Source organism: Schistocerca gregaria, chromosome 3, assembly GCF_023897955.1.
Source record: "Schistocerca gregaria isolate iqSchGreg1 chromosome 3, iqSchGreg1.2, whole genome shotgun sequence".
NCBI classification, from domain to species: Eukaryota; Metazoa; Arthropoda; class Insecta; order Orthoptera; family Acrididae; genus Schistocerca; species Schistocerca gregaria.
The window spans coordinates 149,889,626-149,914,130 of record NC_064922.1 but is presented as its reverse complement, the minus strand read 5'-3'; the positions used below and the strand labels follow the sequence as shown (position 1 = coordinate 149,914,130).

The 24,505-nt window shown below is 46.0% G+C and overlaps 1 protein-coding gene across 1 annotated transcript in view; it reads left to right on the top strand.

The window, feature by feature from the left end:
- Positions 1-2,112: 2,112 nt before the first annotated feature.
- LOC126355061 (UDP-glucosyltransferase 2-like) overlaps positions 2,113-24,505 on the top strand; it is a 79,066-nt gene continuing 56,673 nt past the window's right edge. Inside the window, exon 1 of the mRNA XM_050005229.1 lies at positions 2,113-2,319. The gene's annotated coding sequence lies outside the window, so the exon portion shown is untranslated. The remainder of the gene's footprint in view (positions 2,320-24,505) is intronic.

Here is a 24,505-nt window from a genome sequence, read left to right as displayed (position 1 = left end):
TGCATTCTTTCCATTTAGTGATTTCGAATCCACTGGAGCATGTGATATCATCTCACCGAGCTTTTTACTATTTGTTCCGGAAAACATTATCGTAGCATCCGGTCATCGACCGTAACTGACACGATATCTTCACGTCCCAGTATCTCGGCTATGTTGGTTGTTATGATAACTGCGAGTGAACAGTGATAAAGTAACGCTACGCGTCTCAAGAGCCCACGAAAAACACGGACCTCGCATTGAACTTGCGACGTCGCACTAGTCGGATTTTCCGGCACACTTTGCGCACGCATCATCATCATCATCATCATCATCATCATCAGTGTTCTGCCAAAAGGCACGTTTCCACATGGTAGTCCTCCAGGCTGTCCCGTCTTCTGCCATCCTCTTCAGGTCTGCATAATTTCCTCTTCCCTTTATGTCGTCTACCATCTTGTATCTCCTTCTTCCTCTCAGTTTTCTCTCGCAAACCAATCCTTACAAAGCATCTACTAGCAAGCACTCCCTTCTCAATCAATGTCCCAACCAATTCTTTTTCCGTTCTCTTACAACCTTCAGCAGACATCTTCTCTCACCAACCACTCTTTCATTACTCACGCTTTTCATCCAGCTTATTCTCTCCATTCTCCTTCACATCCACATCGCAAATGCTTCTAACCTTTTTTCATTCTCTCGTCTCAGTGTCCATGTTTCTGCCGCATTTAGTGCCACACCCAAAACATTTGCCAAGCCTTTTCCTTAGTCCTTTATCTAATTTGCCACATAAGAGTCTCCTTTTCTCTGTAGGATGCCTCCTTCGCTATGGCAATTCGAGTTTTCACCTCCTGGTGACATCTCAAATCTTCAGTTATTGTGCTTCCCAGATATTTAAATTCGCTTACTTGGCTAGTGGTAGATTGTCCTATTTTAATATTGGACAGTCTGCATCTTGTACTGATAACCATACTCTTTGTTTTTGCTGTGTTTATTTGCATCCCACATTCCACACAAGCTTCATTCAGATCTTTCAGCATGTCACTGTCCGCTCGCTTTCTGCCACTAATACCATGTCATCAGCAAATCTTATACATTCTATTCTCTTTCCACCAATACATATTCCTCTTTTCCCATCTAAGCCTTTCACAATAATCTCTTCAAGGTATACGTTAAACAACAGTGGGGAAAGGCAAAAACCATGTCTAACACCTCGTCCAATGCTGCTTCCTCCCTACATTTCATTTCCAATCCTTATCCTTACTTTCTGGTGTAAATATAGATTCTGTATCAGTCGTCTCTCCTTCCAATCTACTCCTTTCCTCTTCAAGATATCCATCAGCTTGTTACATTGAACTCTGTCAAAAGCCTTTTCTAAATCTATAAAAACAGCAAAGATTTCTCTACCTTTTTCCATATATCTTTCCGCTATAGTTCTTAGCAGGCCAATAGCATCTCTTGTTCCTTTTCCTCTTCTAAATCCGAACTGCTCATCTGCAATCCCTCTATCCAGCTTGCCATATAACCTTCTATTCAACACTCTCAGCAAGACTTTAGCTGCATCAGAAATTAGACTGATGGTCCGGTGATCCTCACATTTTTTACTGTTTCTCTTTTTCTCTATTGGTATCATAACTGTTGCAGGGAAGTCCTCAGGCCATTCCCCTTTTTTCATATATCTCGTGGCAGAGGTAGACTATTTCTTTTCTTGCCTTGTTTCCCAGACTCTTCAACAGTTCTGCTGGCAAATCATGTATTCCACATGCCTTCCTATTCTTCATCTCCTTCAGCGCCTTTTCTACTTCTGCTTCCGAGATGTTAAATCCCTTTCCATCTTCCGGCACATATTGCTCCTCTTCAACCTTCATTTCGCTTTGCATTTCATCCCCTTTATACAGACATTCAATATATTCTTGCCATCTGTTCAAAACCTCCTGTGGTTGTTCTGCTAGAGTACCAGGGCCCATGACAAATCAGTATGTAATTGAAAAGGCACCCACTAAAGGCCCTAACTTCGTCATCCGTTATCGAGAGGTTACATGTATTTAAACGCGTAATCTAGAATCATTAAACTTTTCTGAAATAGTTATTCCCTCCCCGCTGCTGGCACTCGTAAGATCTACAGTGTCACGTGCTGTGACGTAACGCTCCACGGCTTTCTCGTGAGCCTCGACGCGTCTCTTGGTCGCGCCACGTTATAACGGTCGACGAAGCTTTAGGAGGCGGCAGCGGACGGGCCATCAGCAGCAGGAGTGGAATGTATACACAACACAAAGTACGGTCGAACCTTCACGCACTCGCTCCTTACACGAAGCCGACGTGCACGGACAAGCATCGTCAGTAATTGAGGTTAGTGGACACCTGATCATACCTACTGCTTTATAGGAACAAATTACAAGCGAAGGCTGAACTTGATAGAAGCCCTTGGAGTGAATAAACATATCACATTGTTATAAAGTGAGAGTCTTAAATGAACTGTGCCGAACAATAGGGGACTGATGTACTAGGACAAGTATTGAAACTTATAAAATAGTGCATTGATAATTGCTAGGCAGTAGCCGAAATCTAGATTTTCTTTAATAAAACCTGAAAGAATAGGACGACTAATTTCTATGCTCTGTCACTTTGAAAGTCGTATCACGGTCATCGAGTGCATCCACATTCCTAATGGAAGATAACTTGATGAAGTGAATTCATTCTGATCAAATTCTGCTTAGTGCCGACTCTGTCCAAAATTTCAATTGCTTCCTTCAGTTCGTCTCCACAATACCCGCACACCTTATTCCATCCAGTCATTCGCTGTCGTTTTATATTTTTTGCGTATTTTTATTGCTAATCTGAAATGTTTTGGTTGTAATGTATATATGTAATACCACTACTACACAAAGAGAAGACGCTGTTTAGCGTTGTCACCAAAAACCTGTTTTTGACAGATGTACTTCAAATCTTGACACGATAATATAAAAACATGCAGACGGACATAGGTTATATATGAGTATGTATAATATATATAAATAAAATATGAGGGGGAAGCGTTGTTGGCAATAACCTCGAAAAGATCTTGACCGTTTTAGTTCAAATTTTCATCCCACACTCGTATAAAATTGACTGGTATAGGCTGTCTATTCATTTAAGCAACAATGTATAGGTCTTCTGTTCAAAGCGATTGCGTGAAAGAAACTGGGTAGTGTGATGTAAAAATGTGAGGTTTTTGCCTTCTTCCTCGCAGTTGGTTTTAACTGAAATCAGGAAGTTCTATTTACGGTTTATCGGCTTATGATTAGACTGCTACTATGGCATGTAAATCGTTTAAAACTTTGCAGCCTTACCCGTTCGCATATTAAAACTACGTACTGATAACGAAACTACTACAGCGATACAGCCTCTGGAAAGCTCTCTCATATCCTATTTACCAACGGTTCCAATCGATCTACCAACTCATTTTAAGCCATTCCAGTTTCCAGTCAGGATTTTGTTTACAAAGAGGGGAGAGAGAGGAGAGAGAGAGAGAGAGAGAGAGAGAGAGAGAGAGAGAGAGAGAGAGAGAGAGAGAGATTCCTAGGTTCATTAGTGTTCTTTCTATATGGACATGTTATTCTTCATATGCTAGGATTTCCACGTACACGCACAATAATCGATAAAAATATCAACTTTACAAACATACAGGTACTCTGAAAATCACCTTTGGTATGTGGCTAAGGGTACTTCGTGCATATTACCCTGTTCATTCGGAATGGTACAAAAGAACGGATGTTTACTAGGCATTTTTTCCTTGTTTTGGTCCATATTACTACCTCTGAAAGTTGGCTGCCCTACAATCTTAGCAAAAACATTACCAGTACGTGTATTCAGTTGTTAAGAGGTATAACTTTCGACTCGTTCTTTTCCGAACCAGGGACCCCCTACCTCAAATTGATGCATTCATCCTTCTTCGTAATCTTGGAACGTTTGTAACATCATGGACTCACCCATTATTTACATACATTTACAGGCGAAAGCGGCTATGAATTTGAAACTCTGTAACATTGTTGGATGAGGATTCCGAACGTGGGTTCCTACGTAAAACTTGATCTACTTAGTCACAACAACAACCTCTTGAGTTGTGTAATATGAATTGTGAAACACGCTGTACTCGTATGTGTACGAAAGTAATAAATTGGTAAACTCAGTCTTGGTTACGTAAGTTCTCGGAATTCAATAGGACGCAACGCCTCCATTGTAGAGTCTGCCTCGTGCTTGCTGAGAAAACTCCTGTATGAAAGAGTTTATCTTCTTTGTCTTCACCTTCTCTTCTGTCAGTCCTCCCTGGTAGGTGTCGCAGACTGACTTGCAGTGCTGAAAAATCGCTCGATCGAGCATTTTGTAAGCTACCTTTTTTGCTTGTGAATTGCCTTTGCTTCTCATTGTTCCAATGAACTGCAGTTTGTCATCTGCCATTCCTACAACACTTACGATCGATTCTCCTTATTCTGGATGCATACTCCTAGAAAACTGGTGTTATGGCTATTGATAGTTTGCTAAGACGGGAGAAGTTTTGCTGTCCCACTGGTGTGCGTCACCTCTGTAGCGATCAAGGTAACGTAGTATATATACTATTGAAATGTGTCCACCTTACGACATAAATCATTATATCACTACGTTTTTCCACCCAAGAGCTGTTAAATGTCATTTAGAAGGTATGCATATCATGACTGTGTTCACAAATAACTGAATGGCAACATTGGGTTCATGGATGTTGGCTCTGACGAGACATAGCAACCAGTAATCTTACAAAAAGGAAAAAAATTCACTTCCAGTGCTACTTAAATATAGGCTGGCAGGAATGAAACTACTACTCCCAGCAGATGTTCGCTTCCACCAGAAAAATGTTGCACTTTAAGTGTTGTCATATAGTGTTAAAAATTACATAGGTATCTCGATAATTTAAAAAAATATATATTTGTTGCTTCCCACACTACCATACATCCAAAACCGCGTATCGATATTTCGCATAGTTTATGAAGTGTTAGGAGCACCCTTGTTACGTGAAAGGCACAATGTCGGTCTATCCTGATACCGGTGACTTCCAGCATTATACTTTTCTTAACCAATAAATTTTATAGAGGCGTATATGTAGGTCTGTATTACGCCAGGACGCTATTTTTTTTGAAGCTTTATTCAAAAGTGGTACAGTTCGGCGATAAGCTTATTTTGGCTATATCGCTATTTTCAAGCGACCTGCAATTATTTAGCGCTCTAAGTATATGCAATTTTTACTTTGTGTCTGGTTTTCAAACACTGTGTCGAATATTTAATGCATATCTCATCGTTGACGTTGTAATTGTCAAAATTTCTGCATATTCTATTTGTGACGCAGATAAAGTTCGTTGGTAACGGAGAAAACAAGATACTTATTCCCAAGTATTCTCGATAACAGCTTATTCTTACACAAACATGAATGCGTTTACAATGTAAAGCACGGAATAACTAAACAGAAACGTAAACCAAAGAGCAACTATATCAACACAGCTTTAAACTGCCACAGCACGGCACGTTTACGCGTCACTGTACATTTGTGAGGATAAAACGTCAGAAAAGTTCACTGCATGATTTTTCTCTTTAGTGCTAACGATAACGCAAATTAAATTTCACACGCCATCCAACCCTCGTAAATACTTTCTTGAAATCGTGCGGTGAGCCAAGTGAGTCAGTGGTTCTACAGGGAGCGGGGTAGTAATCGTAGACGTCGGTCTCTGTGTCGCAGTGCCTGGTTCACCTTGGCGCTCATGGGGTAGAGGAACACCTTTTATTCCTGATTCTTCTGTCTTCTCTGGTTTGCGTTCTGTGTGGTTGTAATATGTTGCATCCAGAAAGGCCAGCTTGATACGATCCAATGCGACTGAGGTGTACCATTGATCATCATACGAGAAGTATTGCTACTCCTATTGACTGCCTGATACGGTCCGTCTTACGGTGGCTGCAATGGTTTGCGCACTGTACCGTTGCGTAGGAACACATGCGTGCAATTGTCTAGCTCCGCAAAAGCGAACGAATGTCTTTCCAACTGGTTTCTAGGCATTGCCGATCTCAGCTGGCAAATGTGTTCTCTTAATTTTGTGGTGTAATCTGCGACAGTGATTGTGTCATCTCCCGTGATGTGCAAAAACTCTCCAGGTAGGCGTAACGTTTCTCCTCATACCATTTCCACTACTGGGCTCATCAGATCACTTAAATGACGTCCGTAGGCCTAAAAGAACGACGGGCAATGCCTCTTAGTGCTGCTTTTAACTGCCAATGAAGACGCGCGACTGTATTGTTGGATGCAGGGGGATTTGCCGCGGGGCGTACACGTTTCATACCTAATAATGTGGTCAATCCTCTAAAGACGTAAACTTCAAATTGCCGACCCTAATAAGAGGTAATTTTCAGCGAGACTCCGAACCGGGCAATGTGGCCAGGAAAATGTTTGCGCTGAAGTTTGTCGTGATGTTCTTCAATGGAAATGCCTCAGGCCACCTGGTGAACCTGTCTACCACCGTGAGGCAATAACTGTAGCCTCCCGATGCTGCGAGTAGGCCTACGATGTCGGCATGCACATGTTCGAAACGCAGATTTGGCGGAAGAAATGCGCCCAGCGGTGCTCTGACATGCCCCGTGATTTTATTCCCTTGGCGTGCTACGCACCGCTTTACAAATGTTCTCCAGTCTGTGTGCATACCTGGTCATACAAAGTTCTGTTTGACTAATCTGGCACTGGCCCTTACTCCTGCCGGTGCCAGATTCTGCATTAATGTTATTGCTTGTGCTCTAAATTGTTGTGGGACCAATGGACGTATCTTTCCTCCTGTAACGCCACAATATAACTCCACGTTTGCGTCTGGCGATGTCAGGCTCTGTAAACTCAGCCCTTTAGATTGTTGCAGTAAATCACACAAGTCTATCACTCTGTTGTGCATGCACGAGGACGTCGTAATCAATGGTATGTGTCATTGTTTCCACACGTGCGATGTCATCCACTACCGCGTTCACTGGTTCCTACACGCGAAAGTGCGTCAGCTAAAAATGTGGCTATCCTTACACATACACAATGCTAGTCGTGAACTGGCTCATATAATCAAAGCACCGCAACTGCTTAGGCGATTCTTCCTCACGCTTTACCTTGCAGACGTAGGTAAGCGATTTATGATCCACATAGATGAACTGTTGCCCTTCTAATGGATGTCTGAATTTTTTGACAGCAGCGTAAGCGTTGTACAGCTCACGGTCGTTTGTGCTCAACCTTTCTGAGACGGCGCCAACTTATGACCATAGAATGCAACGGGGTGCCAATACTGATCAATCTGTTGCTTAAGTGCAGCAGCAAAGGCAGTGGACGAAGCATCAATCATAAGCGCAAGTGGGGTGTGGTAATAGGGCGGGGTTGCTATAGCTGCTTTCACAGCCTGGAACGCGGTGTCTGCTTCGCTAGTCTAATGCACTCTGTAGTTAGGCTTCAGTGCGCCGTAAGTAACGGACGATCAAAGTCAGTACAAATTTGAAAACTGAATAAATCACGGAATAATGTAGATAGAGAGGTACAAATTGACACACATGCTTGGAATGACATGGGGTTTTATTAGAACCAAAAAATACAGAAGTTCAAAAAATGTCCGACAGATGGACTTCATCTGATAAGGAATAGCAATAATTAGCATAACAAAGTAAGACAAAGCAAAGATGCCCTTTAGAGGACATGCTAAATATGTCCACCATCATTCCTCAACAATAGCTGTAGTCGAGGAATAACGTCGTGAACAGCACTGTAAAGCATGTTCGAAGTTATGGAGAGGTATTGGCGTCGGATGTTGTCTTTCAGCATCCCTAGAGATGTCAGTCGATCACGATACACTTGCGACTTAAGGTAACCCCAAAGCCAATAATCGCACGGACTGAGGTCTGGGGACCTGGGAGGCCAAGCATGACGAAAGTGGCGGCTGAGCACACGATCATCATCAAACGACGCTCGCAAGAGATCTTTCACGCATGTAGAAATATTTCTTTTTTTTGTTCTAATAAAACCCCGTGTCATTCCAAGCATGTGTGTCAATTTTTACCTCTCTATCTACATTATTCCGTGGTTTATAAAGTTTTCAAATTTATACTGACTTTTTGATCAGCCGGTAGTTCTTCGACGGTGTGGTTATCAGTGCGCGATTGCGAATGAACCGTTGGTAGAAATGCACTCCTCCTAGGAACCGCCGTAACTCTGACAGTGACAGGTTGGCGGTATTTGTTTACGGCCTATACTTTTTTGTGTGGTGGTCGAATACACATTGAGTACACCAAATACACTAGAAAGTGCACCTCTGGCTCCCAAAACGACACTTGACTGAGTTAATACCTACTCCCTGTGTGTATGGGCAGTCGAACACACGTCAAATGCCGTAACTGTTCTGATAAGGATATCACCAACCAATCGTCTACGTACACATAGCAAAAATCTAAATCTGTTGTCACCTCGTTCATAAAGTGCTGGAAGGTCTGAGCTGCACTGCAGAGTCCGGATGGCATCCTGGTGAACTCAGAGGCCGAATGACGTCGTCACTGTTGAATGCCTTCCGTAGCTGCGGTGATCTGATAGTACACTCGAACTAGGGCTGTGGTAGAAAATATCGTCTTGCCCCGAACATTTGCAGAAAAATCTATGTGCGGCATTGGCTACTGGTGTAAGATGTTCCTTGCATTGAGTTGGCAATAGTCACCGCAGGGGGGCCACCCATTCGGGGCTACCCACCTGCTGCTAAAAACTCTGCAGATACCTTGCGATAGCATGCTGTGAAATTTCTGTTTTGCCACTTAGTTTCAGGCGTGAAACGTCTAGGCCGAGCGTGAGTTGGTGGCTCCGGCGTGGTAAAAGGTGTGCTTGATGGGTGGGAGAATGGGCGACTGCTGAGTAATCTCAGGGTATCTTTTCATAACCGTACGTACGGTGTATGGCCTGTGACTGTGCGTGCCGGCAGTGGGGTGACACAACAGACCTTCCCTGTTGCGTGAATATTAGTAGTCAAATCTATTAAGGCTGAGGTCGCAGATCTGGCAGTAAGTCGTATTCTGCTCTGGCAATAGGCTGTGATGTACCTGCCACTCTAAATTGCCCTTCAGACACAAGTCGTAGCCCCAGGTTAAGGAATGTTACTCGACCGTACGTTCTAATCGGTGTCATTAGCGGAGAATAAACACCAGTCGTCACTGCTCCGGAGTGTCAGGCGTTTTACTGGCTATACCGTCACTTCTTTTCCTGTATCGACGAGGTACTGTAGTTTTTCCTCCAAAAAGGTTTACGCGTGATTGCAATAGAAGTTATTGTCGCTGCTACGGTGTCTGATTCGTACTTCCACTTGCCAGGTGGTGTATAAAAATGGTTCAAATGGCTCTGAGCACTATGGGACTTCACTTCCGGTCATCAGTCCCCTAGAACGTAGAACTACTTAAACCTAACTAACCTAAGGACATCACACACATCCATTCCCGAGGCAGGATTCGAACCTGCGACCGTAGCTGTCGCGCTGTTTCGGACTGTAGCGCCTAGACCGCTCGGCCACCCCGGCCGGCGGTGGTGTACACTTTGGCAGATCATTACCAAACTTCCTCTGGTACCAAGATAGGTTCTGTGCAGACTGCGATCGATTACGACCTCGACTGTCAGCGGCGTGGCCTGGTTAGCAGTTAGCAACACACCCTGAGGAAGGCGCCTTGCAACAGCCGCCGAAACGTTAGAATTTTATAAATGACAATGCGGTCTCTAACCCAGAAGAATTTTGACATAGCGATGATATAATCAAATGCTTAATGATCTCAGCGTCAGCTCCACTGCACTCCCTGTAAAAGAATCTTAATACTAACTAAATTTAGTGGAAAGGGTTCAAGGCTTTCCTATTTTTAGTTAGCTGGTAAAATAACGTCGAAAAATCAGTTAAGTTTACCATTGGTAACTTTATTCTACTCACAAAACATCATTTATAAATTGCACTATTGATAAAAGGAAATGTTTTAATACAGGATGGTAAAAACCAACTGCGTTCAACAAAAATGTGAACGAATGTTCCCTGAATGGGATTCCAAGTTCTACAATCGATCGAAGGATGACCTATGCCATATCACATCTATAATCTAGGTTTAATTTAAGTTTAACAAAAGAGAAAACTATCAAAATGGTCTACAGTGACCCTCAATTATCTTTAATTACTTATCTAACTTGTCGTAAATTACAGTGGCTGATGTGGCTTCTCAATAACTATATAACAGAAAAATTATCACGTTTCAGATTTTTACTTCAAGTGGCAAATGTGAACACCATGAGTTTTAATTAACGATCGACACTAGTATTACGCAAAAAAGGGGTGTAATATATGAGACTTCTGCCGTTCTGAGTGAAGCCTTATGCGCTCAAAAATGAGACATCGCGTGCGTTCATTACCTTGTCGGTGTTTAAGCAGCGTCAGGGCGGCAGCGGCCGGCGCAGCAGCCATCCAGCTCGCCGTCTCGGAACCAACTCTCTCCTAACTTCTCCTTACTACAATTTACCAAAGTTAGTTAAAAAAACTATCTGGCTATGTTTTCATCTGACCAATCAGGGTCTCAATGTTAACCTTAAGCTCCGCCTACAAAAATTCTGTCAATCCAATGAGAAACGTTATACTTCTCGTGGTGGGGCAATGTTTTTAAAGTTTGCAACGTAACAGAGACGCTAAAAAGTCTCACGCTAAAACCTGCAGCTGGTGTGGTCCTTTTAGCGTTATCGTGAGATCTATACTGTTCTTCTGGAGGGCTCTATCTTTTTAACATGGGCTGGAGGATTGTCCTAATGTAACAGACACCCGAAAAAGTCTCACGCTAAAACTTGCGGGTGGTAGTGGTCGTTTTTGTGTTATCGTAAGATCTATACTGCTTTTCTGGAGGGCTCTAGCTTTTAACATGGGCTGGGGGTGATCCTTGACGTACCTGAGACGCGAAAAAGCCTCACGCTAAAACGTGCGGGTTGTATAGTCGTACAGGTAGGCTCGCGGCGTGGGTGCCCAGCCCCTCCCTTATCTAGCTTAACACGGTTCTGCTCTCGGCTTCTGTCCTCGTTTCTCCCCTCGGAACTGCGTCTGCCTCACGGTGGGAAGGTACGACATGCATTTAGGCATTCTTGTGTTAGTCTGTGGTATTCCATTTGCTCACTCGTTACTCGTATTACTTTGGTCAATTTAATGTCACGATTTATTCCGAGCTATGTGACATACTACTGGATTTGCTTATCATGTCAGGGTTTTCATGTAAGGTGTTGGATTTGCCTGACACCTTACAAATGCTGAGTTAATAACGAGCATCAAAACCGACTCAGGGATTAGTGAACAGAGTTGTCGTAGCGAGATTGAATATTGTAATCCCCAAATCCTCGAAAAATACACCTAATCAAAAAAGCAGATAAAAATTAACTTGACGCCTACCTAAGAGACAATCTCCACTCATTCCAAATTAATAATATAAGTGTAGACCAGATGTGGCTTAAATTCAAAATTCGAATCGGCAGCAATTGAAAGATTTATACCAAATAAATAACCAACGACGGAGCTGATCACCCTCGGTACACAAAACGGGTTAGAACACTTGCAGAAACAACGAAACATGCCAAATTTAAACAGACGCAAAATCTCCAAGATTGGCGATATTTTCCAGAAGCTTGAAATTTAGAGCGGACTTCAATGCGAGATGTCTATATCAGTTTCCTCAACGAAACTGTGTGTCGAAACCTGGCAGATCCAAAGAGATTCTGGTCGTATGTGAAGTATGTTAGCGGCAAGAAACAATCAATGCCTTCTGTGCTCGGTACCAATTTAGATACAGTGCTGCCAAAGCAGAGTTACTAAACACAGCCTTCCGAAGTGCCTGCACAAAAGAAGACGAAGTACATATTCCAGAATTCGAATAGAGAACAGCCGCCAACATGAGTAACGTAAAAGTAAATATCCTCGGAGTAGTGAAGAAACTTAAATCACTTAATAAAATAAGTCTTCTGGTCCAGACTGTATACGAATTAGGTTCCTTTCGGATTTCGCTATGCATTAGCTCCATACTTAACAATCATATACAACCGTTCCGCTCGACGAAAGATCCGTACCCAACGACTGGAAAGTTGCACAGATCACACCAATATTCAAGAAAGGTAGTAGGAGTAATCCATATCGTTAACGTCGATATGTAGCAGGATTTTAGAACATATATTGTTTGAACATTGTGAATTACCTCGAAGAAAACGGTCTATTGACACACAGTCAACATGGGTTTGGAAAACATTGTTCCTGTGAAACGCAACTAGCTCTTTATTCACATGAAGTGTTGTACTATTGACAAGGGATTTCAGATCTATTCCGTATTTCTGGATTTCCGGAAGGCTTTTGACACTGTACCACACAAGCGGCTCGTAGTGAAATTGCGTGCTTATAGAATATCGTCTCAGTTAGGTGACTGGATTTGTGATTTCCTGTCAGAGAGCTCACAGTTCGTAGTAATTGACGGAAAGTCATACAGTAAAACTGAAGTGATTTCTGGCGTTCCCCCACATAGTGATATAGGCCCTTTGCTGTTCCTTACCTGTATAAACTATCCTGGACACAATCTGAGCAGCCGTCTTCGATCGTTTGCAGATGACGCTGTCGTTTTTCGACTAATAAAGTTATCAGAAGATCAAAGCAAACTGTAAAACGATTTAGAAAAGATATCTGAATGGTGCTAAAAGTGGCAATTGACCTTAAATAACGAAAAGTGTGAGGTTATCCACATGAGTGCTAAAAGGAACTCGTTAAACTTCGGTTACACGATAAATCAGTCTAATCTAATAGCCGTAAATTCAACTAAATACCAAGATAATACAATTATGAACAACTCAAATTGGAAGGAACACATAGAAAATGTTGTGGGGCAGGCTAACCAAAGATTGCGTTTTATTGGCAGGACACATAGAAAATGTAACAGACCTACTAAGGAGACTGACTACCCTACGCTTGTCCGTCCTCATTTAGAATACTGCTGCTCGGTGTGGGATCCTTAGCAGATAGGACTGACAGAGTACATCGAAAAAGTTAAAAGAAAGGCAGCACGTTTTGTATTATCGCGAAATATGGGAGAGAGTGTCACAGAAATGATACAGGATTTGGGCTGGAAATCATTAAAAGGAAGGCCGTTTTTCACTGCGACGGAATCTTCTCCCGAAATTCCAATCACCATCTTTTTTTCTCCGAATGCAAAACTATTTTGTTGACACCGACCTACATATGGAGGAACGATCACAACGATAAAATAAGGGAAATCAGAGCTCGGACGGAAAGATATAGGTGTACATTCTTCCCGCGCGCTATACGAGATTGGAAAAAAAGAACTGTGAAAGTGGTTCGATGAAACCTGTGCCAGGCACTTGAATGTGATTTGCAGAGTATAGATTTAGATGTAATGCAGCTACCTGTGTGGTCACTTCTGCCAACTGCGATTTTAGGGAAGCTCTAGCGTCGCCGTGGCCACTTTTCCCTGCCGCGGTCTCATTGTTGAGACACGGGATACAGGATACATTTCAAACTATACAGTCAACCGTTCTTTCCATTGCGTTTAAATCGCCCGCTCACACTTTGGGTGACTGTCAGTAAGCGGGACAACCATTTATTACGTAGCACATCGTCATAAGTGTTACCCGCCAATGTGCATAAACGTCTTTAGAAGTTGTGATGGAGTGCAACCTCCGAGCTTTTCAGTGCGCAAAAGCTCCTCTGTCCATTTTGATTCTAATTGTGACAAGCGTGCGATGAATGCGTTTTTAATCGATGCATACCGTTCGGTATCCGGTGGCGGGCTAGAATATCCAGGACTTCTGCTGCTAGATCCACCGTGAACGCTGCACCCACATAGCTGTAACTGATTTTCTAACTGCGCAAACTAAAATACAGGATTATGTTGCCAGAATGATGGTTTTATCTTCATCCTATTAGTTGGTGTTGGCTGCTGCTTAAATTGTGACTGGTCAGTCGTTCATTCTCGTGCGGAAAGGAGAAAGGCGCGGCTGGTACGGAAGTTAAAGGAGTCAGTGCTGCGAAACTACGCTAAAAGTTGAAGCCGGTGCGACCGTGTCGTAGTCGGTCGGGGCCATCAAATACGTGAGTAACGGAGAAAACAAGACGTTGAGTCAAATACACTCCTGGAAATGGAAAAAAGAACACATTGACACCGGTGTGTCAGACCCACCATACTTGCTCCGGACACTGCGAGAGGGCTGTACAAGCAATGATCACACGCACGGCACAGCGGACACACCAGGAACCGCGGTGTTGGCCGTCGAATGGCGCTAGCTACGCAGCATTTGTGCACCGCCGCCGTCAGTGTCAGCCAGTTTGCCGTGGCATACGGAGCTCCATCGCAGTCTTTAACACTGGTAGCATGCCGCGACAGCGTGGACGTGAACCGTATGTGCAGTTGACGGACTTGAGCGAGGGCGTATAGTGGGCATGCCGGAGGCCGGGTGGACGTACCGCCGAATTATTCAACACATGGTGCGTGAGGTCTCCAGAGTACATCGATGTTGTCGCCAGTGGTCGGCGGAAGGTGCACGTGCCCGTCGACCTGGGACCGGACCGCAGCGACGCACGGATGCACGCCAAGACCGTAGGATCCAACGCAGTGCCGTAGGGGACCGCACCGCCACTTCCCAGCAAATTAGGGGCACTATTGCTCCTGGGGTATCGACGAGGACCATTCGCAACCGTCTCCATGAAGCTGGGCTACGGTCCCGCACACCGTTAGGCCGTCTTCCGCTCACGCCCCAACATCGTGCAACCCGCCTCCAGTGGTGTCGCGACAGGCGTGAATGGAGGGACGAATGGAGACGTGTCGTCTTCATCGATGAGAGTCGCTTCTGCCTTGGTGCCAATGATGGTCGTATGCGTGTTTGGCGCCGTGCAGGTGAGCGCCACAATCAGGACTGCATACGACCGAGGCACACAGGGCCAACTCCCGGCATCATGGTGTGGGGAGCGATCTCCTACACTGGCCGTACACCTCTGGTGATCGTCGAGGGGACGCTGAATAGTGCACAGTACATCCAAACCGTCATCGAACCCATCGTTCTACCATTCCTAGACCGGCAAGGGAACTTGCTGTTCCAACAGGACAATGCACGTCCACATGTATCCCATGCCACCCAACGTGCTCTAGAAGGTGTAAGTCAACTACCCTGGCCAGCAAGATCTCCGGATCTGTCCCCCATTGAGCATGTTTGGGACTGGATGAAGCGTCGTCTCACGCGGTCTGCACGTCCAGCACGAACGCTGGTCCAACTGAGGCGCCAGGTGGAAATGGCATGGCAAGCCGTTCCACAGGACTACATCCAGCATCTCTACGATCGTCTCCATGGGAGAATAGCAGCCTGCATTGCTGCGAAAGGTGGATATACACTGTACTAGTGCCGACATTGTGCATGCTCTGTTGCCTGTGTCTATGTGCCTGTGGTTCTGTCAGTGTGATCATGTGATGTATCTGACCCCAGGAATGTGTCAATAAAGTTTCCCCTTCCTGGTACAATGAATTCACGGTGTTCTTATTTCAATTTCCAGGAGTGTATATACTAGACAACAGCTTACACTTACACAAACATGAAGGCGTGTACAATGTAAAGCATGGAATTACTTACAGAAATATAAAGCAAAGTGCAACTGTATAAATACATCTTTAAACTGCCACGACACAGAACCTTTGCGTCACTGTACTATTGCTGTGCTGGTACTGCGAACGGCTGAAAGCAAGGGGAAACTACAGCCGTAATTTTTCCCGAGGACATGGAGCTTTACTGTACGGTTAAATGATGATGGCGTCCTCTTGGGTAAAATAGTCCCCCATTCAGATCTCCGGGCAGGGACTACTCCGGAGGACGCCGTTATCAGGAGAAAGAAAACTGGAGTTCTACGGATCGGAGCGTGGAATGTCAGATCCCTTAATTGGGCAGGTAGGTTAGAAAATTTAAAAATGGAAATTGATAGGTTGAAGTTAGATATAGTGGGAATTAGTGAAGTTCGGTGGCAGCAGGAACAAGACTTTTGGTCAGGTGAATACAGGGTTACAAATACAAAATCAAATAGGGGTAATGCAGGAGTAGGTTTAATAATAAATAAAAAAAATAGGAGTGCGGGTAAGCTACTACCAACTGCATAATGAACGCATTATTGTGGCCAAGATAGACACAAAGCCCATGCCTACTACAGTAGTAAAAGTTTATATGCCAACTAGCTCTGCAGATGACGAAGAAATTGAAGAAATGTATGATCAAATAAGACATTATTCAGATAGTGAAGGGAGACGAAAATTTAATAGTCATGGGTGACTGGAATTCGTCAGTAGGAAAAGGGAGAGAACGAAACATAGTAGGTGAATATGGATAGGGGGTAAGAAATGAAAGAGGAAGCCGTCTGGTAGAATTCTGTACAGAGCATAACTTAATCATAGCTAACACTTGGTTCAAAAATCATAAAAGAAGGTTGTATACATGGAAGAATATTGGAGATAATAAAAGGTATCAGATAGAGTATATAATGGTAAGACAGAGATTTAGGAACCATGTTTTAAATTCTAAGACATTTCCAGGGGCAGATGTGGACTCTGACCACAACCTATTGGTTATGACCTGTAGATTAAAACTGAAGAAACTGAAAAAAGTTGGGAATTTAAGGACATGGGATCTGGACAAGCTGAAAGAACCAGAGGTTGTACAGAGTTTCAAGGAGAGCATAGGGGAACAATTGACAGGAAAGGAGGAAAGAAACACAGTAGAAGAAGAATGGGTAGCTCTGAGGGATGAAGTAGTGAAGGCAGCAGAGGATAAAGTAGGTAAAAAGACGAGGGCTGCTAGAAATCCGTGGGTAACAGAAGAAATATTGAATTTAATTGATGAAAGGAGAAAACCTAAAAATGCAGTAAATGAAGCAGGCAAAATGGAATACAAACGTCTCAAATGAGATCGACAGGAAGTGCAAAATGGCCAAGCAGGGTTGTCTAGAGGACAAATGTAAGGATATAGAAGCTTATCTCACTAGGGGTAAGATAGATACTGCCCACAGGAAAATTCAACATACCTTTGGAGAGAAGAGAACCACTTGTATGAATTTCAAGAGCTCAGATGGAAACCCAGTTCTAAGCAAAGAAGGAAAGCAGAAAGATGGAAGGAGTATGTAAAGGGTTTATACAAGGGCGATGTACTTGAGGACAATATTATTGAAATGGAAGAGGATGTAGATGAAGACGAAATGGGAGATAAGATACTGCGTGAAGAGTTTGACAGAGCACTGAAAGACCTGAGTCGTAACAAGGCCCCTGGAGTAGACAACATTCCGTTTGAACTACTGACGGCCTTGGGAGAGCCAGTCCTGACAAAACTCTACCATCTGGTGAGCAAGATGTATGAGACAGGCGAAATACCCTCAGACTTAAAGAAGAATATAATAATTCCAGTCCCAAAGAAAGCAGGTTCTGACAGATGTGAAAATTACCAAACTATCAGTTTAATAAGTCACAGCTGCAAAATACTAACGCGAATTCTTTACAGACGAATGGAAAAACTGGTAGATGCGGACCTCGGGGAGGATCAGTTTGGATTCCGTAGAAATGTTGGAACACGTGAGGCAATACTGACCTTACGACTTATCTTAGAAGAAAGATTAAGAAAAGGGAAACCTACGTTTCTGGCGTTTGTAGACTTGGAGAAAGGTTTTGACAATGTTGACTGGAGTACTCTCTTTCAAATTCTGAAGATGGCAGGGGTAAAGTACAGGGAGCGAAAGGCTATTTACAATTTGTACAGAAACCAGAGGGCAGTCATAAGAGTCGAGGGGCATGAAAGGGAAGTAGTGGTTGGGAAAGGGGTGAGATAGGGTTGTAGCCTCTCCCCGATGTTATTCAATCTGTATATTGACCAAGCAGTAAAGGAAATAAAAGGAAAAATTCGGAGTAGGTATTAAAATTCATGGAGAAGAAATAAAAATGTTGAGGTTCGCCGATGACATTGTAATTGTCAGACAGCAAAGGACCTGGAAGAGCAGTTGAACGGAATGGACAGTGTCTTGAACGGAGGATATAAGATGAACATCAACAAAAGCAAAACGAGGATAATGGAATGTAGACAAATTAAATCGGATGATGCTGAGGGAATTAGATTAGGAAATGAGACACTTAAATGAGTTTTATTATTTGGGGAGCAAAATAAATGATGATGGTCGAAGTAGAGAGGATATAAAATGTAGCCTGGCAGTGGCAAGGAAAGCGTTTCTGAAGAAGAGAAATTTGTTAACATAGAGTATAGATTTGTCAGGAAGTCGTTTCTGAAAGTATTTGTATGGAGTGTAGCCATGTATGGAAGTGAAACATGGACGATAAATAGTTTGGACAAGAAGAGAATAGAAGCTTTCGAAATGTGGTGTTACAGAAGAATGCTGAAGATAAGGTGGATAGATCATGTAAGTAATGAGGAGGTATTGAATAGGATTGAGGAGAAGAGAAGTTTGTGGCACAACTTGACTAGAAGAAGGGATCGGTTGGTAGGACATGTTTTGAGGCATCAAGGGATCACAAATTTAGCATTGGAGGGCAGCGTGGAGGGTAAAAATAGCAGAGGGAGACCAAGACATGAATACACTAAGCAGATTCAGAAGGATGTAGGTTGCAGTAGGTACTGGGAGATGAAGAGGCTTGCACAGGACAGAGTAGCATGGAGAGCTGCATCAAACCAGTCTCAGGACTGAAGACAACAACAACAACAACAACAACAACAACAACAACAACAACACGTTTGCGAACACAGTCAGGAGCCGGTCGTTGTGACCTAGTGGTTCTAGGCGCTTCGTTCCAGAACCGCGCTGTTGCTAAGGTCACAGGTTCGTATCCTGCCTCGGGCATGGATGTGTGATGTCATTAGGTTAGTTAGGTTTAAGCAGTTCTAAGTCCAGGGGACTGATGATCTAACATGTTAAGTCCCATAGTGCTTAGAGCCATTTTTGAACAAAAGTCATAAAAGGTCACTAAAATTTGTTTTAGAGTAACTAAATTTTTCTCAAGATAATAATTTTTGCATAAAGGCCCAATAATGACCCTAACAGCAACTACCTCTCTTTCTCATATATATTCTAAATGAAGACTGAACTTAAACATAAAAATTTTATATTAATTTTCGTCGAAATTTTATAAGCAAAATCTACTCACACAATGCTATACAAATAATCGATAAACACCATACAGTTGCATAGATGTCCCCCTGCGAGTTCGGGGGTTAGAATAGGCCCATGGTATTCCTGCCTGTCGTAAGAGGCGACTAAAATGAGTCTCAAACTTTTCGGCCTTATATGATGGTCCCCTGTTGGGTTTGACCTCCATCTCTCAAAATTTTCCGAAGAGCGAGCCGATTGGGGAAGGGCGCCTCTCTTGGTGCATTGTGTCCATCTTGCGATCAGATCTTTCGCCAGCTTATACACCGTTGAATTGCAGTCCTGTTCGCTCTCCATCTCTTGGGCATGACTCTGTTTCTGCGTGCAGATTACACCTTGCACTGTGCAATGCCTCTTTCTGCACCGACGGCAACCATGGACCACATGTTACCTAACATCCAGCACAGTAGCCAGTCTGTTGTGGTGTGGCCGCCATGTACCCTATTGGTTGTAGCCCCCTGACAAAACAGGGATCGCTCTACTGATGCCTGCGCCGTTAACTCCCCAAATATGCCAAGGAGTAGATGCCTATCCTCCTGGGGTATCGGGTCTCCCAGCAACGGCCATCCTGCCAGGTGGCTCTTGCCGTGGCTGGGTGGCGCCCGTGGGGAGGGCCCTTGGTCGGAGTAGGTGGCATCAGGGCGGACGACCCGCAATGAAGCGTGGTACATCGTCTCTCGCTGATCGCCAGCCGCCGGCAGTCTCTAAGCGTTCTCGGGCTCAGTTTAACGCTCAGAAGTACGATCCGAAAACGTTCCCCTCCCTGGCCACACCGTGGGAGGAACGTAAGTCTCAGGATGGCAGTAGCAGTAATTCGCCCCGCTTCTTAGTTTGTACGAGGGCTGATTGTGAGTCTTTTCTCTCCACAAAGACTCAGTTCTTCGTCGAGCATTTAGAGGACAGGTTTGGGGAGTTGGAGGGCTTGTCAAAAATGCGCTCTGGGTCAGTCCTGATACAAACGGCATCCTCTGCCCAGTCACGACGCTTACTCACTTGTGACAAGTTACGATCACACCCCATAAGAGTTTAAATATGGTCCAGGGAGTTATTTACCATAGGGATCTTATTTTGCCGTCTGATGAAGAGCTGCGCGCCAATTTAGAGCGCCGAGGTGTACATTTCGTCCGGCGCGTTCATCGGGGTCCGAAGGTAAATCAGATTGCTACCGTGCCTTCATCTTGGCCTTCGAAGGGGATACATTACAGGAAAAGGTCAAGGTGATGGTCTACCGATGTGACGTTAAGCCCTATATCCCTCCCCCGATGCGGTGCTTTAAGTGCTGGAAGTTCGGCCATATGTCTTCTCGCTGCACTTCCAGCCTCACATGTCGAGATTGCGGACGCCCATCACATCCCAATACTCCTTGTGCCCCACCTCCCATCTGTATCAACTGCGGGGAGCACCATTCACCTTGCTCGCCAGACTGCCGAATTTTCCAGAAAGAGCGTAAAATCATGGAATACAAGACCCTGGACCGACTAACCTATACTGAGGCCAAAAGGAAATACGACCAACTCCATCCTGTGAGAATGACATCTTCCTACGCTGCTGCTGCTACAACACCTGTGCTAGCCCCGTCTGTTTCTCCAATTGTGGCCGGATCGACGAGTAGTAAAACTCCTCCTGCCCCCTCGCCAGTGGGGGGCTCTACCCACCAGGTTGCTCCTGCGCCACCTACCTTAGGAGCAACACCATCCCACCCATCGGGGACATCCGTCCTCACTTCTAAGCCAGAGAAGTGTCCAACTTCTTCGGCTTCTCACGCTCGCAAGGGGTCCCTTGGGTCCCTCCCTTCCCAGGTTTCCGCCAGCGTGAAGGCTGACGACCGACAGTGGCGTAAGTGCCCGCAATCCGCTGGTCGTAGGGCTTCACGATCCTCCTCCGTCCCGGAGACTGAATCGGTGAAGCCCTCCCAGCCGGTGCGACCCAAGGAACGGCGTGAGAAACCCAAGAAGAGCTCTCAGCCCAAGGAACTCGCGGTGGCAGCCATCCCACCGCAACCTTCCAGCTCTGCGTCTGAGGATGCGGTGGAGATTCTGGCGTCCGCTGAGGACCTCGATCTCGCCGGTCCTTCAGACGCCATGGAAAGCACTATCACAGGTGCTAAATCGGAGGCAGCAGGTGACCCAGCGGCGTAATCTCCCTTCCCAGTCCCGTCACGCCTTTCTCAGCCATGGACAACACCATCCTCCAGTGGAACTGCAGCGGTTTCTTCCACCATCTAGCTGAGCTCCGCCAACTTATCAGCCTTCACCTTTTCCTCTGTATTGCTCTGCAGGAAACTTGGTTTCCGGCAATGCGAATCCCCGTCCTCCGTGGCTACCGGGGTTATTATAAGAACCGGGCAGCTTATGAAAGGGTGTCTGGTGTCTGGTGCCTTCACACACTTGTGTGGCGCATGGAACATACTCCGCCATTGACCTTTCGATCTGTAGCCCTAGCCTCTTACCGTCTGACCAATGGAGAGTGCATGACGACCTTTGTGGTAGTGACCACTTTCCGATCTTTCTGTCACTACCACAGCGTCAGTCTTCTGGGCGCCCTAGCAGATGGGCTCTGAATAAGGCTGACTGGGACTTGTTCTCCTCCACTGCCGCTATTGAGCCTCTCTCTAACGATGACATTGATGCAGTGGTTCAATCGGTCACCACCTGCATCGTTACTGCCGCCGAATCTGCCATTCCCCTTTCTTCTGGGTCCCCTCGGCGGCGGACTGTGCCTTGGTGGTCGCCTGAGATCGCTGAAGCGATTAAAGCTCGCCGGCGGGCGCTCCAGCGTTACAACCGGCATCCCTCAATCGAACACCTTATCGCCTTCAAACGGCTGCGTGCGCGAGCCCGCCGCATTATCCGCCAACGCAAGCAGGAGTGCTGGGAGCGGTATGTGTCCACCATTGGCCTCCATGTCACTCCATCGCAGGTCTGGGCCAAGATTCGCTACTTCTATGGCTATCGGACCCCTGTCAGCGTCCTTGCGCTCTCACTGAATGGAGCAGTTGGTACTGACCCCGACGTCATTGCAAACCGCTTGGCAGAGCACTTTGCTCTGAATTCCGCTTCTGCCAACTACCCCTTGGGCTTCCGCTCCATTAAAGAGCGGATAGAACGTCGGAGTCTTTCTTTTCGCACCCACCATCCTGAATTGTACAATGTTCCATTCAGTGAGTGGGAATTCCGCAGTGCCCTCACCGCTTGTCCTGATACCGCTCCTGGCCCAGATAGCATCCACTCTCAGATGCTGAAACACCTTTCAGTGGACTGCCAGCGACGCCTCCTCGACCTTTACAACCGCATTTGGGTCGAGGGTGAGCTTCCGTCCCCATTCTGAAACCGGGGAAGAACCCTTTGGAGGTGGACAGCCACCGTCCCATTAGCCTCACCAACGTTCTTTGCAAGTTGCTTGAACGGATGGTGAGCCGGCGCTTGAATTGGGTACTGGAGTCTTGGGGCCTTCTGGCTCCGTCTCAGAGTGGGTTCTGTAAAGGCCGCTCCGCCGCTGACAACCTGGTGAGCCTGCAGTCGGCCATCCGTACTGCCTTTGCCCGCCGTCAGCATCTGTTCGCTGTCTTTTTCGACATGCGGAAGGCGTATGATACGACATGGCGTCATCACATCGTTTCTACGCTTCATGGATGGGGCCTTTGGGGCCCTCTGCCGATCTATATCCGCAATTTTCTGTCGTATCATACCTTGCGCGTGCACGTCGCGGCCTCATATAGTTCCTCCCAAGTTCCGGAGAACGGTGTGCCACAGGGTTCTGTTCTAAGTGTCTATCTGTTTTTAATAGCCATTAACGGGCTCGCTGCGGCCGTGGGAAATTCTGTCTCCGCTTCCCTGTATGCTGACGACTTCTGCCTTTACTACAGCTCTATTGGCATTGCAACTGCTGAACGTCGGCTACAGGGCGCAATCCGCAAGGCGCAGTCTTGGGCTGTAGCGCATGGTTTTCAGTTTTCGGCAGCCAAGACCTGCGTTATGCATTTCTGCCGGCGACGCACTGTTCACCCGGAGCCGCGGCTTTATCTTGACGGCGAGCTTCTTTCAGTGGTGGAGTCACATAGGTTTTTGGGGGTGGTTTTTGATGCCCGGTTGACTTGGCTGCCTCATATTCGGCAGCTTAAACAGGCGTGTTGGCGGCATCTAAACGCTATGCGATGCCTGAGCCACACCGGGTGGGGCGCCGACCGATCTACTCTACTACGGCTTTACCAGGCGTTGATCCAGTCCCGTCTGGACTGGGAGTCTGGCTTATGGCTCAGCATCCCCATCTGCGTTGCGGCTGCAGGACCCAATCCTCCACAGCGGGATACGCCTTGCCACTGGTGCCTTCCGGACCAGCCCTGTGGACAGCATACTTGTGGAGGCAGGTGTCCCTCCACTGCGGCTACGACGCCAACAATTACTGGCTGCTTATGCTGCCCATGTGTTTAGCTTGCCCGGGCATCCAAATTATCGTGTCCTTTTCCCGCAGTCAGTCGTCCGTCTGCTAGAACGTCGGCCCCGGTCGTGTTGTCCGATCGCCGTACGCGTCAAACAGCTTCTCTACGGGCTTGGGTGTTTCCCTGTACCACCTCCTTTCCGGGCCCCTCTTCGTACACCCCCATGGTGTGTGCTGCACACTTGCCTTCGGCTCGACGTGGCACAGGGCCCGAAGGACTCAGTCCCTCCGGTGGCCTTCCAACGCTGCTTTTATTCCATCCTGGCCACGTATCAGGGCTCTGGCGTTGTCTATACCGACGGTTCGATGGTTGCTGGTCGTGTCGGTTATGCACTAACTCTGGGGGACCATTCTGAACAACGTTCGTTGCCGGCTGGCTGCAGTGTTTACACTGCTGAGCTGGACGCTATCTTTCGTGCCCTAGAGTATATCCGCTCCTGCTCAGGTGAGTCCTTCGTTATCTGTAGCGATTCCCTGAGCGGTTTACGAGCTCTCGACCAGTGTTTCCCTCGTTCTCGTCTGGTGCTATCCAGGAGTCCCTGCATACTCTTACCCGTTGCGGCAGATCTGTGGTCTTTGTTTGGACCCCGGGCCATGTTGGGATACCTGGAAATGAAACTGTTGACCGCGTGGCGAAAGAGGCCACTAGTGCCCCATCTCTGGAGATTGGCCTCCCGGCGACTGATTTGCGGGCACTATTACGCCGCAAAGTTTTCGATTTATAGGACACTGATTGGCGCAACCTGCCCGTGCCAAACTAACTCCGCCGTATCAAGGAGACGACTACTGTGTGGCGGTCATCCATGCGAGCCAACCGCAGGGAATCAGTCGTCCTTTGTCGGCTCCACATTGGCCACACCCGACTCACG